The sequence below is a fragment of the Pinus tabuliformis genome, chromosome 9 (assembly GCF_031772625.1).
Source record: "Pinus tabuliformis cultivar Carrire ecotype Pingquan chromosome 9, CPIR1, whole genome shotgun sequence".
Taxonomy (NCBI): Eukaryota; Viridiplantae; Streptophyta; class Pinopsida; order Pinales; family Pinaceae; genus Pinus; species Pinus tabuliformis.
Genome location: NC_142307.1, coordinates 1,078,291,367 through 1,078,308,975, shown reverse-complemented (window position 1 = coordinate 1,078,308,975; position 17,609 = coordinate 1,078,291,367). Strand labels below are relative to the sequence as shown.

The 17,609-nt window shown below is 35.7% G+C and overlaps 1 pseudogene; it reads left to right on the top strand.

Moving 5' to 3' along the window:
• Positions 1-4,101: 4,101 nt before the first annotated feature.
• LOC149152467 (arogenate dehydratase 3 pseudogene) lies at positions 4,102-17,021 on the top strand (annotated as a pseudogene).
• Positions 17,022-17,609: the final 588 nt, after the last annotated feature.

The window sequence follows — 17,609 nt, the reverse complement described above, 5'->3', positions numbered from 1 at the left end:
CACCACCACCATTCAACATGGTGAACACGATGAATTTCTTGAATTTAAAAGGCATAGGGAATGAAGATACAAAGCATTTTTTATTTGTTGTGAATGTTGTATGGACAACACAAGAGATTACTGATGACAATATCAAGAAGGTGCAACTGGTTACCACTTTGCAGGATCGCGCGCTAACTTGGTATATCAAGTATTGTTCTGATAGTCCTCTTGCATCGCTAGCAGAAACTAAGGTGGCTTTAAACAAAGAATCTAGTAAGCCTAAGTCTAACTCGCAGTCAGAAATTGGATTTAAGGAAACTATGATAAGGGTCGATGAGACGCCCCGGGAATCAGATCAAATATTGAAGTGTTAGCTTCGAGAAGCTAACATGCATCTCACAAATAGTCAGCATCACAAATGTTTTATAGATTCGCTTCTGCCCCACCTGAGAATTGCTCTGTCACAATAGAAGTTAAGAACCCAGGTGAAATTTTTGTAAATCATGATGAGGTTGCATGAAACACCTATTCAGGATTTGACCTTGGGTGTACAGTAGATCCACTCTTAGTTACACAACTTGCACATAGAATTGCAAAGTTTTAATAAAGACAAGGGGATTAAACTGGAAGTACGTGTGGAGGTCTGGTGTCTGAAGTGCAAGATCCAAGGGCACGATAAATACCACTGTCCTGTGTACTCGAATTATATTACAGGAGGGGGACCAATTCCCCTAAATTCAAAAGCCCTAGCAGGTCTGAGTGTGGGGGTTGCACTATGGTGTGCTATTTGTCGGGTTGCTGGAAAAAATGTGATAGATAATTGTCATTTACTTCAAAAGTTTGTCCAAAAACCCGAACAGTTGTTATGTAACTTCCGAAAATTGGTGGTCCATGATGACGCCACTGTCGCAGCTATGAGCTGATGATGGAAAGAACACCTACATACCGGATGCAAGCAAAAACTCGACCTCCAGAGTAGGAAGCCAGAGGAGCACGCAAAGGTTATCACCGATGAGGACAAAGCTGAGGAAGAGGAGGACCTGATAGAGGCTATGGTCAGGTTATTTGCTACATCTGTGGACAACTAGGACATTACACACGAGAATGTCAGAATAAGACACACTCATCATGTCAATACCACAGCCAGTTTGACCATACTATAGAAGAGTTCCTGGTGCTGATAGCTAAGATGTAGGAAAAGAAAGCGCAGCATCAGTAGCCTACATAGAACTTATAGATGATGAGAGTTGACCCTCGCGAGGAAGATCAAAGTATGAATATAGTGTTGAGAAGTGGAATAACGACTAGCGATGATAAAGGTAAACAACCTAAAGAGGACGGATGGGTCCGCAAGGCCCCATATAAGGAAGTTGGTTTTGATCTAAATCACGTGAAGGAAACATTTATGGAGGCCAAGAAAAGCTTTGTTGAGGCATCCACCTCAAGAAACCAAGACAATGTGAAAGAAACCAGTGCGTCTCCAGAGGTTGATCCCTCTATCCTCACTACATTTTTGGAGACCTGCATAAAACTGCTGCATGATAGAAAATATGTGGAAGGCTTGCAGGAGTTAATAAACAAATGTGATAGCAAGGAGAAGGTTCCCGATGGACATCGGGTGGTCAGAAAAATTGTCAAACATAAGGCATGAATAGGGCACGAGATGAGGCTCACCATGCAGATAGGAGTTTATGAGATGGACGAGGTCATCTTGGATCTGGGATTCGATGTAAATGTACTACCAAAAAAGACATGGAAAAGAATAGGGAGAGTTGTGCTATAGTGGTCTTTGATTCAGCTCAGAATGGCGAATGAAAAGAAAATCATCCCTATGGGATGATTATATGGAGTAACAGTTGATATAGAAGGTGCGAGTGTAATGGTCGACTTTGAGGTGATAGAGATTGTTGATGACAGTAATCCATACCCCACGCTCCTTGGAATTGACTAGGCCATTGATATGAATGGGGTCATCAATTTGAAGAAGATGACAATGTCATTTGAGAGGAAATCTCTTCGGGTTGTAGTATCGTTGGACCTTGTAGAACGGACGCGATATACTGAACCATTTCGCGACTATGAAGAAAGTGATGATGAATCAGATCAAATTTATAAAATAACAACATGAGACCAGGACTGGATCAATACAATGGTAGATGGTTGGATTTCATGGGATCAGGATAGTTCCTACACCTCTGATTCAGACGAGGAGTTGTAGCATTGGTAGAATCATTTGCATGAAGTATCTGCACTGCGATGTAATATGATGACAAACGCGTTGCATTGTTTTTCATCAAAGGTAAGGAAATTACCCTACTATGATGGTTTATCTGATGTAGATAAGTTTTTTGATGAATTTGAGCATGAAGTCCTTGAGGATCACCAATTCCAAGCATTAGACTTGGCACTGTGTGTTGTGCCTGCTCGATGGTGGGGTATGCATAAGGATAGCTTTGATGGATGGCGAGATTACAAAAGAATGATGAGGTTACAGTATGGGTGTCCCAATACTAGAAAGACGGAGAAATGTAATAAAAGGGATGATTTGTGATCACCTAGAAAAATGGACTAAAGCATGGGGGACAAAACCATAGCCAAAGTGGGTACACATATTTTTCCATACATTGGATACAATTCCCATGAACTGATATCTAGAAACGGAGCTCCGCCATGGCACCGCGGAGTGGGATATTTTGAGGGAAGGGTTCTTATTGACCTTCAACTCTAAATATGGCTTTGCAAGAATCAATTAAAGTCTACAAGAGATTAAGGCAGTTATCTTAAGAGCGCTACAAGAACCTATGGAATGGATCCAACAAGAATGGAGCACCTAGCTATGCCATGCATTGGAATGCTATAATGTGACCGCTGAAGAAGTAGATGAAGATCCAAGAAACATTAATACTCCTAAGGTAGAAGGGCATTGCGAAGTTGAAGGCCCACAAATAGACATCCCAGAAATCACCACGCTATTGAAGACAAAGCAAGTAAACATTTGTACTGGAGAAGAACCAAAGTTTGCCAAGATTGCATATTACTCGGACGATGCCACCGTGAATAATGTTGCTTAGTTACTCCATGAATACCAAGATCTATTCCCTACCAAGTTCTCGAACTTGAAGGGCATAGTTGGCGATTTAGGAATTATGAAGATCACTCTGAAGCCTGACATGAAGCCTATTAAACAGAGGCCTTATCGCCTCAATCCTATATAGAAGGAAAAGGTTGGCCTATATATGGATAAGAAGTTAGAGGTAGGCATCATAGAACCGGTTGAAGAATATAATTGGGTGAGCACAATTGTGGTTCAGGAGAAGAAGAAGAAGCGTGAGATAAAGATTTGTGTAGATCTGCGAAAGCTTAATTATGCATGTGTCCATGATCAATTCCCAAAATTGTTTACCGATGAAGCATTAGACAATTTTGGAGGGTAGGAGGCCTACTCCTTTATTGATGGGTTCTTTTGGTATCATCATATTAAGACCGCGGTAGAGGATAGGAGCAGAACGACCTTCACGATGGAGTGTGGTTGTTTTTAGTACATTGCGATGCTGTTTGGACTCAAGAATTTGCCTGCGATATTTTCTTGCGTAGTCATTGTAACATTCAAAGAGTTCATTCATAAGTTCCTGAAAGTGTATTTTGATGACTAGATGGTGTTCGGACTAGTAAAGTGTCATGTAGCAAGTCTACACCTGATGTTGGATATGTGTCATAGATACCAGATCACATTGAACTTGAAGAAATGCTATTTTGTGTTCCCTTTGGGATCTTGTTGGGTCACATGGTGTGAAAACAAGGGCTTATGGTGAACCCTACAAATATTGTGATGATAGTGAACCTGGAGGCCCCAATGAACATTAATCAGCTGCGAGCGATGTTGGTACGTATTTTGATATTATAGAAAATTTATCAATTGTGCCTATATAGAAACTGCTGAAGAAGGAGGCAACATTCTATTGGCACGAAGAATGTCAGCACACCTTAGATGTATTGAAAGAAAAGATGGTCAGTGCGTCGATCTTAGTATTCCTTGATTAGGAAAAGGAATTTCACGTCCATGTGGATGCCTCTTGCATTGTGTTGGTTGCAGTATTAATGTAGGCCAATGACGGAGAAATGGACCATCCTATAGCTTTCACGAGTAGGAGATTATTGAAGGCTGAGAGGAATTATTCAACGACTGAGTGTGAAGGATTGGCCATGGTGTACGCACTGCAGAAATTCAGGTGTTATCTGTTAGGAAGGCATTTCAATATGTACACAGATCATTCTGCTTTGAAATACCTAGTTAGTAAGCCTATGTTGGGGTGAATATCTACAGGTGCTTGCTATTATTTTAGGAGTATGACTTTGAAGTAATTGTGAAGCCAAGGATGTTAAATGCAGGACCTAACCATCTGTCGTGGACTGAAATAAGTGAACAACCTACAAATCTGGAGGAAGGGTTTCCAGATGCGTAACTCTTTGCAATGCACGTAGAAGATAATCATTTTGTAGACATTATTCACTTCTTGACTACAGGGATGGCACCAGAAGGATATACATTTCAGAAAAAGAAGGAACTAGTAGTGCATGCGACAGATTTTTTAGTAATTGCGAGACATTTGTATAAGATGGGTGCAAATGAAATATTGTGGGGATATGTGCCAGATTTTGAGAGGGATAGCTTTCTCGTTGAAGCTCATGGGGGGGTTGTGGGAGGTCATTATTCACACTAATACAAAATGGCTAATTAGTTACTAAAAAAAACTAAAATTTGCATATAAATGACCATTTTTTAGTTGGTGACCCGTAGTAGCTAATTTACAGTATCTTATCACGCGACCAACTTTTAGTCACTTTTAGCTTAGTCATTAAATGGTTGTCTCAATTTTATCATCTACTAGTATATTTAGTCATAAATTTAGTCATTGATTTAGTCATTAATTTTCACAATTAATGACCAAATATACTACTGTATGATCACTATAGAAAACAGATTAATGACCAAACAAATTTGACCAAAATGTTGGTCATGTTATAAGATACTATAAATTAGCTACTAATAGTCATATATATGAAAAATTTAGTCATAATGTGTAATCACAAATTTATCATTTGCAGTAGTCATTTATCTTTCCTTGGTAGTTTCATATTCATTATATATACAACTAATTTAATAGTTTATATTCATTTCATTTACTTTCATTAATAACCATTATAAACAACTAATTTAGTGATATATTAATTTTACTTGTATTCATCATTAATTAGTATAAACTATTAATTTAGTAGTTTTAGATTAATTTTGTGTTCACTATTAACCAACATAAATTAATTAGTATGATTTTGTGACTAAATTAAAAAAAAAAATCATACAATGTGCATGTTCATCTAATATGAAAAAGCAAAGTTGCATATGTTAATTACAAAACTAAACAACTGCAGCTATAAATAATTTCAACCACAAAAAATATATTATATGAAATGTCAAGTATTATAATATGAGTTTCCAACTTAATATTGGTTGGACTACAATTTACACATGAAATATTGTTTCATCACTTTAAAACATTATCATTGTGTTGCCAAGGCAATATTGCACGTGAATTCACCAACTATGAAGACTTGACCATTAGTCTCTATGTGCATGCCTTATGTGGGATATTGTCTCTAAGGATATCACTAGACCGATTCTCTTCTCTCTCTCTTTTTTCATTTGTCGCTCCAGCGTTACTGTTCTCCTCTTTCTTCAATTCTTGCTTCTTAACATCAATACTAAGTTCCTTTTCTGAAAGAAAAAGAATATACAATACAGAGTATAAGACATGAAAGACAATGAACACTGGAAGATAAACTAAACTAGACTATAAAAGAGGTATACAATGTATACCTCAACATCGACAATGTCACAACCATTTTCTCCCATCAAACCAATAAACTCAAACAATTTTTCTTCACTTGGGTGATAATGGCCACTATGTGGCTAGATGACCTATATAAACAAAGAAAATAAAACATTGCCATAGAAAATAAAACCTAAGTAACATAGTATTCAACCTTCAGGGAAAGCTTAGGCACATTCATGTCAACTGTGTTACATGCTAAAAATATCAAGTTGTGGATAACTTGTGAAAACTAATAATCTGAGGTGTGATGTCTAATCCTTGTTTTATTCACAACAACATTTCATTATCTAACACATGAACTTGGTCAAGTATATAAACAACATGTGCTCAAATAACAACATGAAATTAAACTTTTCTAATAGCCATGAAAACATGTTAACACAAAATAGCTAAAAAGATTTCAATCAATGAAGTGTAATACTAATTTCATCTTCAAACTTTAGTTGTTGTTTGAATGGACATGATACCAAGTATTTTCAATTTCATATTTAAAAGACAAAACAAAATAAAAAGAAACATTCAAAATACAATCAAATAATAAATATAGGATATCATGTAATGGACATTACAATTATAAAAAAAATTGTTTACCTGTCCATCGATGTCTTGCTGGGAATTTCTAAAACATCTTCTTGCCCAAAAAACCATGAGGTGAAAGAATCACAACATTAAAAACCATAGGAATCCCTACTAGAAACTCAAACAATTTTTCTTTAGTTGGGAGATAGTGGCCACCATCTAGCTAGATGACTTGTATAAAGAAAGTAAATAAAACATCACCATAGAAAAGAACACCTTAGGAACATAATATTCAACCTTCAGGAAAAAACTTAGGCATAATCATGCAAACTAAGTTCCATGTTTTAAGAGCCAAGTGGTGAATTAGCATACCATATTTCCAACCCTCCATTTTTTATTGCACCAAACCTACTAACATACAATACAAAAAAAAATCATTATAGTGGATCAAGAAAGTTTCTACAATAAACTTCTTAAGAATCACCTTCTCCACTCTCCACTCAAGAGGAAAATTCAATGCTCGGTAAAGATGAAGATCCCCTTTCTGGCTAATATCAAGAATCATGTATATCTGCATATACAAAACAAAAATGTAAGAGGAAAGTGTGCAGAAAAAATATCTATAAAATTGAAATAGATGACAACAATGACATAATGAGAAAAAGGAATGAAAATTGAGAAACCTGATTTATTTTCATAAGGAAAAAGTCAAGTATAAATCATAAACAAATCTCAATATTTACACAAGAAAAATGTCACCCTTATTACCATTTTGTTCATACCAGTGCTCCTAAACATCATCAAAAGTGTTGTTATTTTAAAGTGTACCCTGAAGAGGATGATAAAGGGAGAAATGCACATGATTTCAAACTAACAAATTTAAAACAAGCAAAAAATAATGTTGATCTTTCTAGGTTCCAGAAACATTCTTTAAATATTAACAACCTTCTTTACAAAGAAAAGATGCATTAACCAAAAGCCCAAGGAATGGATTTGTTCTTTCATAGCACCACAATTTTCTACTATAAAATTTTACTAATTAATCCTAATGTCGCTCAAAATTTTCACAAAACCATTTACCAAAGAAATTGTCTCATTTATATTTGACAAGATGAAGTTTGAAAAGTGAAAATTGATTTTGATTTGGAGTTGGTGAGACTCAGAGCTTGAACATAATTTTGTGCTTATTACGCACCCATGTTCTCATCATGGCTTATGAGGTTCACGCTAAACACTTTGATAACTTTATATTGCAATCACCATGACCTGGGACATTGCCATGATTATAATGGGGAGGGTGAATGGTAAAACCCCATTCGTTAACAGATATATACCTTGAGGAGAGTACATGTCCTACCCATTTAGTTATTGGCTCATTGAGCGTGTAAATATCAATAACATAGAGGAGTGAATGTTGGCAATGGTTGTAAGAAATGAATGTATCAATAAGAATGTTATACTTAAAGTGAGATAATAATTGTATAGAAGTTACCTAGATTTCAAGAAGTGAACTTTTAGTTCTAATTAAAGAATAACTCCAACGAAACATCCTTCACTTCGAAACATATGTTTAAAAAATCACATTTATAAGATATATATTCACTCACCTACCTATCATAGTGAAAAACAGAAGGATAAGAAAGATGAAACTCTTCAACTAAACTAATGCTTAAATGTTGCCAGTTGGTTCCTAATTAATGTTTTTTTCCACACCAATGTCTCCTGACATTGTGATATAATTCTTTGTCTCAAGGAGTAGATATAGAAAATCTCCCTATACATCAACACCATGTGAATTAGTTTTACGTTGAACAAGCTAACTACCATCTTAAGTAATTTCATTGAAAAAATTCAATCCTAAGCTAATTGTCTAGAAAATATATAACAACTTGTAATTTTAGTATTCTACCACAACTGGCCAAACAGAAAAATAGAAAACCATTGAAACACGATACACTATTATGCCCCAATCCACTAACTTCAAGAAATATAAATAATATATAATTGAAACATTTTCACAAAACATCAAAGTTTGATCCTACATACCGTATTGAGTTGTGCTTCCATTTATTGAAGGTCTTATGTGAAAATGTGAAACTCAAAAAGTAAGATAACATTTATAATAGCATCGGAGATACAATTTTCATATCCTTTATAAATTTGGAAAAATGAATGCATGTGAACAATGGGAAAAACAAACAAATTAAATGGAAAAGCATAGAAACATGGTCCACCACTGTCCCAATCCATCAAACTCCAAGAAATAGAAAGAATAAATAATTGATTCATTTTCACAAAGCCTCAAAGTTTGATCCTACATATTTTATTGATGTGTGCTTCCATTTATTGAAGGTCTTATGTGAAAATGGAAAACTCATAAGATAAGATGGAAGTTTTAATAGAACCCGAGATACAATTCCATATCCCTTTTATTATACTTTATAAATTTGAAAAAATGAATGGATGGAAAATAAAGGGGTGAGGAAGATGCAAGGTAAACTAGTAACTAGAGCAATTTTGGATGGTCAACCCAAGGAGAAAATCAAGGGAGTAAACTAAAATGATGTCGACTTTCAAATGATAAGTGGGAAAAAGGGACAAATATCTATTTTTTGAATAAATTAATACATTGCATACAAAATCCTACAACTTATAAATGACTTGGGCTATTTTGCATGGTGTTTCAGGGATGGGGGTGAGGGGAAGGGTTTCAAGGATGGCTAGGAGTTAACCCCAAATTTCAATTGGACAACCAAAAATATTTTTAAAAGATAAAATTTTAAAGAAATATAAAATTTAAAAACAAATATTCTAGAACATAGTGCTATAATATAAGTCAATAAAAGTAACTGCCATAGATAATAGATCTAATGTAACTCAAAAAAAGTAACAAGTCTTAGATAATAGATCTTAAAGATCTTGTCTACATGGATGTTATAACTCTCCCAAAAGAAAGAGTTGATATAGGATACACAAACCTACCAAACATGGGAGTCAAAACTGTGAAGGCAATTAGTCCTCATTACAAAAACATACTACATAGTATTCATGCATGCAATGCATAGATAACCTTTGTCCCAGTTTGAATGTAGAACCACTTGGTGAATATTTTTATTTGAGAATTGGAACCAAATGGGCATTATTTTCGATAGTGGGTATTTAAATGTCCTCAAAAGAATCCCAATAGATCTCCCAAAACTCCCTATTATTGGTAAGAACTATCTATAGGATCGAGGATAAGTCCCCAAAACCATCATAAGACGTCTCCCAAACATCCCATTTTATGGAAAGAAACATTTAGACAATGTGGGAGAGGATCACACATCCTCAGAGATGTCTCATTCAAAATAGGGAAATTCCCCTTGCAAACCCCAAGGGCGGAAAAATCCAGAGGATGCATCCCAAAAGTAGGGACAAGTTCCCCTATGCAACATCATCCTCAGTGCATAATCCACATGATACACTATAAAATGATCTAAGAGAGTGACACACTAACATATGAACTCACGACCAAGTGTATAAATTGACCTATATATCCACAAGTAGAATGTAAGTAAGGAAATTATTAAATCATTCCAAAAATGCATGGAAGATAAAATCTATCATATCTAATTAAATTTTAATACTAGCAACCCTACAATTGGAGGGCCTAAATTAAGGAACATTGGAAAATAAAACTTATAATTGGATATATCTATTTTACTTCCTACAAAATGCAAGTAGATTGTGGATTACAAATTTACAACCATGATTTCATAAAAACTACTTATAGGTTTCAGGTGACCATACCCATGGGCTTCGTTGCAGAAATGAAATGTTTTGAAATTCCCACTAATGGCTTTGAGAGCATCCAAAGCATTCAGCTGCTCCATTCTCATATTCAGACCACTCTTTTGGGTGCTTCTTGCACACTACCAACCTTAGGGATAGTTTGGACAGTGCTTACTTTCATATCCATATATGCAATGCCATATGTTACTTCATCATATCCTAAGGATGAGATGATTAAACTTCACTTTAACATTGCAACCAGAGTAACCTTGGGTTGGCAAGGATTGGTGGAGTCCCTAAATATAAACAAGGTAGAGTCTTTATATCTATTAGGATCTAATTTTCTTTCTACACTACCTCCCACCACTCCTCTTCCAGTAAATTCAAGTTGAAACAGACCTCTACCTGTTTCCTTGCTACCACAATTGCACAAGAATTAATCTTCTAGAAACCAACTTTCAAGAGAGAATTAGTTCTAATAATTCTGTAAATTTTTAACTAGAGTTTAATCTTCCATGCATTATATGGTTCTATAATTCCCTAATACATCGGCATAACTAGATTAGCACTCACAGAGTGCAGCGACCACAAAAGTAGTGTACTTAAGAAGCCACAATATACAGATGCTACAAAACTAAATATGATATAATTAATAATGGAAATAACATAAAATAAAAGGACAACCTAACCCCTTATCAAATAATATATTTATTTGAGATTGTGAAATGCAATCTATAGGTTTTAGTCTTTCAACAATTCATATTATTTTAGACTAGCAGGATCAAACTGTTAATCAGTCTTGGACTTCCCTAAACATGAGCTATTATTCATTTTATTCTTCTTCTTTTAGTTCGTTGGAGCTGAACCCCTTATTATATTGTAGAGCTAGAGTTGAACTTTATCTTCTCCCATTGAAAATTGTTGGAACTAAACTCTCTTTAGTTCATTCATTATATTCACAATTGACCCTAAAACCATTGATTTCATGTGGTAGTCCAATAATCTTAGTGGCACTTCACCTCCTCCTAAGTTGTCTCAATGAATTCCCAGGGGTAGTGCATGGTGAATCTCCCTTTGACAGTCCCAATAACTTCCCATGCATTTGTCTTTAGCAATTCTATAGCAGTGCATCAATTCTATAGAAATGCGTGAATTTTGTGGCAATGCATGGATCCACAAAATTTTTGTAGCAGTGGAAAATTCTTTATTACTCCTACTAATAAAATAAACTAAACAAGAAGAAATGCAGATCAGAAGATAATATTTTGATACTTACATGAGCCCAAGGATGCTAACTTTATGTGGGATCAACACCTCTAACAATTATTCTCACATTCTCCTGTTCATCTTTCAACTCATCCTACTAGAATTGGGCTTTGATTACCATTCGTCTTCACAGTGATCATTCACATCATTCTAAATCCAACATTCCTCATGCTTCTCCTTTCCCAGTTCAAATGGATTCCCCTCTGGGATGTTTTTGGGGTTGCTCTAATATCAAAACTGATGCAATTTTTTTACTGTACACTAGACAATTTGGAACTGACTCCAAATGGGTGTCTTTGGCTTCTACAGGCACATATCTGCAAAACTGATGAAGACACCTCCAATCTGCACATGTGTAGATTTACACACCCTGTTCTAGCTCACAGGTAAGTCCAATAATACTTCTCAAGATCTGAAAAAGTGTTATTAGCAACTAAGAAATACATTCTGCCACACAACATTATAATTGGAGGAATCAAGAGATATTTAATACCTAATTCTAACATATCATAAATGAACATGAATACACAACCTGTGGCATCATAAACACAATCTCTTTATTTATTAGCTCCTCCTCTAATCTTTAATGCAACACACAGGTCCAAACCATGGTTTCTAGCCAATGATTAATGCCACAGGCATACTAAGGCTCCTCTGAGAACATTATCTCTATCTTTGTTACATAGAGGTAGGCTTGTTCCCTTGTACACAAAGATTACAATCATTATATCCTAAATTTCTAGAAATAAATACATCTAAAGACCCAAACACCAACACTGCCACATTTTTTGGGTGTTAGAGACCCACTAAACAATGCATAGGAATCTTGCTTCATGGTCTTGTTGTAGTTTCTCTTCTTTCCATTTGGTTCCAAAATCAATTCCTAGCTCCTCATGATTAATAGACCCAACAACTCCCATAAATGGGTCAATAATTTGGATGTGTGTCATGCTCTACTGCCCCTACATAAAGCACAAATCTATATAGACCTGAGTCTGAGATGCACTTCCCAGTTTGTGAAGATTGAAGTTGCATATCTCCTATTTATATATTTCAGAACTCAGTGATTTGTGTGCATTTGATAGATCCTCAAGCTTAGGAACCCCCAGGTCAATATCAAACATGAATATAGATGGGTGTGTGTGAACATCATATTCATGTAGTCAATGCATTGTTTATATTTAATGTCCCATCACATCGACATACAAACACTACAATGCCCACCCATGTCCAGGCTATTAGCATGGACCTCAGCTCTTTCTCAGTGCAACTAAGGTGGATGTGATCCAATTTCCATCTCTCCAAAAGTATACAGTAAGCATTACATCAAATAAGCTTTACCACTATCCCTGAAAGGACATACTACCAGGGACGTTGTGGCATAAACATATATATGTAAAAAGGATGGAGCTTCAACAAAAAGGATCCAACTTTGCATCAGGAATAAAATCTATTCACTAGACGTTGAATGGGGCTCCAAATTACTCATTGACATTTTAGTAGGCAAATTGCACAAATCCATATCCTTTAGATTGTCCTAATACATCTGTTGCAATCTTACAAGAGAGAATAGACCCAAACACAGAGAAAGTATCATAGAGAACTTTAATGTCTATTACTTTGTGAAGATTCTTAATAAACATGTTCGTTGATCCACTCTTGTGGATGTTGGGATCACGATGTGAATACATTATCCAAATGGGCTTTACATTAAGAGGCATAAAATTCAGCAAATCTCAAGCCTTGCTGGAATTTTCAGCAATGCCATAATTGATATAGGTGTATCCAAGAAAACTCTTGGTGTTGATATCTTTGTAGATGTGAACAGAGAGAACGAGACCAATCTGCTAGAAGAGCCCATAAATTTGGCCATCGGTAACACTGAGGTCTAGATTCCCCACATACAGAAACATTAATAAGAATTGATTAGGAATATTGTTGTTGTCATTCCAAACAACCTATTGTTGCTGTGAAACAACAAATTTTTTGGACTTGGACTTATATCTATGTCATTATATCTCTATTTTCTAGAACGTTTATCTCTACTCTATGATATTATAAAAAATAGAAAGAACAACCTCCTTCAACTACCACAAATAATTTAAAATATCAAAATCAAAAATAAAAATCCAAAATAATCCTAAAAACACATGTGAAGTTTAAAATTAGGGTTGGGAGATTCAAACAAAGCAAACCAACCAAGCCCTCCTTTAAAATTCTTAAATCCTGAAAATTGTTAAGTTTGTTGAATTTTGAGTGAGATCTAATATTCTTCTTTCTTACCTTCTTAGTTAGTGTTGTTGCCTCTCTGAGGTTGGGCCCCTAAATAGTTCCTCCCCCTAGGAGTTTCGTACCTCCATTTCTCCCCCCTTGGTCTGCAGGATAACCCCACCACACTTACTTACTTACAAAGAAACATGTATATACACCAAAATGGAATGCAAGCAACTAAGTTCTATTCAGACTAACCTCAGGTTTTATTATGTATAGTGCTAATGTTAATGTTAATGTATCAATAGTAAAGGCATGTGCACTTCCTACACCACCAACTTGAGGTGGGGGAGATTTTGTGATGGTTTGGATATGGGAACATGTTCCACCCAACCCGATTATTTATCATCCAAAAACCCAATAATTAGAAATGGATTATGAGAAAAAAAAAAGGAAATGTCTATGAAAATCGAGGTCAGATGGGATCAGTCACTACACATATCACAAACCGAGTCAGGCTAAACCTGATGATTGAGTTGATTCAAGTTCAATATGTGCATGCCTAGGAGGACCAGGTAGGTGTACGAAGTTAGGCAGTAAGGCAGGAAATGCTCGTTGAGGAAGGACGTGGCTGGAAGAAATCAAATTGCAGATTTGCAAATATGGTGTAAACTATAAATTTGACCATCCTCCCCTAGGAGCACTTGAAAAAGGTCATGCTCAGCAACTTATGAAGTTGACTCTTGCAGGCTTCCCAGGACGAGAGGGTGAGGCTACATGCCCGTTCTATATGAAAACTGGAACTTGCAAGTTTGATCATCCCCCTCCTGAAGAAGTTGTAGCCAAATATGTTGCAATGGTTGCAACCACTAAAGATACCTCAACAGATTATGATAAGATTGATTGAGGGAATGTTGGAGCCAAAGCTATAGATGAAAATATCAAAGATTGATGAACATTGCACAAAGTGGATTAAGGTCTTATGTTTGAAGGAGACATGAAGAAAGGTAGATCTGTTTGGGGTTGTAAGATTTCACCATCAAACTGCTATTTGGGGGATGCAGGAAAATATGTCAAATTCAGGGTTGCAAGGTTTTCCCATGAAGTTGTTGTTTGGGAGTTTCTCTGAAAATGTCAAAGTTTCCATGCATGCCTAATATTTTGAGGAGCATTGAAATATGTATTTTGGTTGTTTCATATGTTGTAATTTTTTGACTGTATGACATAGGGTAAATAATTTTACACTGAAGATGTTATTGTAGCTATCGCAGGAATGTTTAGAAATTGACTATGATTTCGTACCAAAAAAATAATGCAAACCTAGAGATATAGAGATCGACTCAACAACACCTACTTTGACTTCGATAGATAATAAGAAAAGGGAGAAAAGATAGCTACAAACTGCGTCACTCACCATTTGGTAACCTCATCCCAAATATTTCATGTATACCCCTAAATCAAGGGCTCTCCAAACTTGTTGCCACTTTATTGAGGGAGGTGTGCAACAAGTTGATATAAGTGATTCCCAGACAATTACGATCTCAACTTCTCATATTCTAATTGATAAAATAAAATGGTGACAGCTTCATGCTACAACCTTCACGATATTGATCTTTCAATGACATCAATGACAATACATGTTCGACTATAATTCTCAATTCCAGAAATATATATAAATGATTGAGGGAAAAGAATGATATTTCCAATTATTCCTAATCACAAAAAGGATTGTTGAATAGAGAAAGCCAGTTTAGGTAGTATTTGGGGGCAACAAAAATTCAAATTGTGTAAACAAATTTTCAAAATGCATAAAAAAAAATAAAATATGACCCATAAAAGCATAGAAAATCAATTTTGGGGGTCTATATCTTAAGCATGTGTGAGCAAAACAAGGTCACAGGGTTTATATATAGCAGCATTTAAGGTAATTTCTAGTTATTCAAAGAGATGTCTGCAAGCAAATCAATAACACCTAAGATTTGTCTTTCCAAGATATCGCTCAAACAAGAAGCTTCAATTATTTTGGGCTATGAGTAAATCTAGTGAGTTGCAAACTTTATTTTATAGAAAAACACAACTTTCCATAGAAGAAGTGTTTTCTCCACAACCACAACACCGAAACCAGCCCCAAAAAATCGAAAATCAACCCTAAAAGCATGAAACAATTGACAACAGAAATGGAAAATTTGACAAGACCTAAATTAAATCTAATCACAGTGAAGTCCACGTACCTTCCAAGCGACAATGACGTGATCTGGCCTTTCTCAAGCACTAGGGGAAACCCCAGGGTATCAGAAAAGGGATATCATTCATATCTAGTAACCTAAACAAACATAGCATTTAATACATAAACCATTTATCATAATCATCTTCTAGAGCAGCACCATGAACACGAACAAGAGAAATCTCATATTCTTCTTAGGTGTTTCTTTGGTTACTCTATCTCATCACCAACTTAGTGTCCATTCTCTAAAGGACCTGATAGACACATTCATGTAACCTCTTAAACAACAAAAGATCTTAATATCACCTAACTCCAGGCCGTGCATATGAATGAACTTCAGTAGAGGGCAAGCGAAGTTGAGGTCTGCTAGATGATCCACTACCGTTGCCTTCCAGCATCCTTGATCTACTTCTTGATCTAGGGAGAGAACTTGTTGCATGCGTTTCCCAAGTTTCATTGAATTTGACAGCTTCCTCTTCAGTCAAGTTGTGAAGAGTCTGTATAGTATTCTCCCTGCCATCTACATTTTGTTTCTTACAGAAAACATGCATCTTGTCACCAATTTCCTGAGAAACTCCATTATTCTCTTGTTGTGAGTCATCCCCAGGCTCTTGCTAAATGCGAGAAGGCTTTAACCGAGTTGGGTGTTGCACTGGAAAATGTGGATGACACAGCAAGTGCTGCTAAGTTTATAGCCACCCATAATTACAGAGATACAAGAGTTGTTGCAAGTGCTCAAGCTGCAGAGATTTATGGCCTTGATATTCTTTTAAATGGGATCCAGGATGATTTTTACAATGTTACTCGCTTCTTGATGTTAACCAGGGATCCAATAATTCCACGAACTGACAGACCTTTCAAGACAAGCATTGTATTCACTGTTGAGGATAGACCTGGGGTGATTTTCAAGGCACTTGCTATATTTGCTTTTAGAAATATCAATTTAATCAAGATTGAAGGTAGACCCCAAAGAAAGTGGCCATTGAGGGTGGTTGATGATAGGAACAATGGGACTGCAAACTATGTATTATATGTTGACTTTTAAGCCTCCATTTCTACGAGCACAAAAAGAATTAACTCACCTATAGGAGTTTGCACCATTACTCTAAGTATTGGGTAGCTATCCAATTGATACGACCCTCGTGAATCATCTATAGTTTCATAGGCTTACAGATCATTGGTTTAAACTTTAAGGGTTTCTACCCTTGTTAAGCACATTTTTTTCCATTGCCCTACTTCATGCTTGAGGCAAACAAACATTTTGGCCTATTCTTATTTATCCTTGGCATCCTGTAAAGGAGATTTCATTCCAAAGGTTCCTGTAGTGCTCAGTTGGCATGCATGGGTTGAAAATTAGCAACTTATCCATATTAGTACTACGTATAGCTTGCCAGGTTTTGATGTGGGCCTGAAGTGAGGATTGTCACCACCTGGTTCTATAAAATATAAGATAGATGCGTGTGCATATTTTGTATATTTCATTTTTTGTAAATATAGTTGTAGGACATTGATAGAGACAAACCAAATCAGGAATAAATGATGCCTTTCTAAACTTAAATATAATATTATTGTGCTATATTGAATCACTAACATTTTATTTGGATTAAAAAAATGCCACTATTCTCTTGCTTCCCTTGGCTATTGTTCTGATCACTTCTTTTTCATTATTTCATGAAGGTTAAGAATTCATTGAATATAACTCGACCCTCTTGTAGAAATATTTGATCTCTCTCGTAGAAATGGCA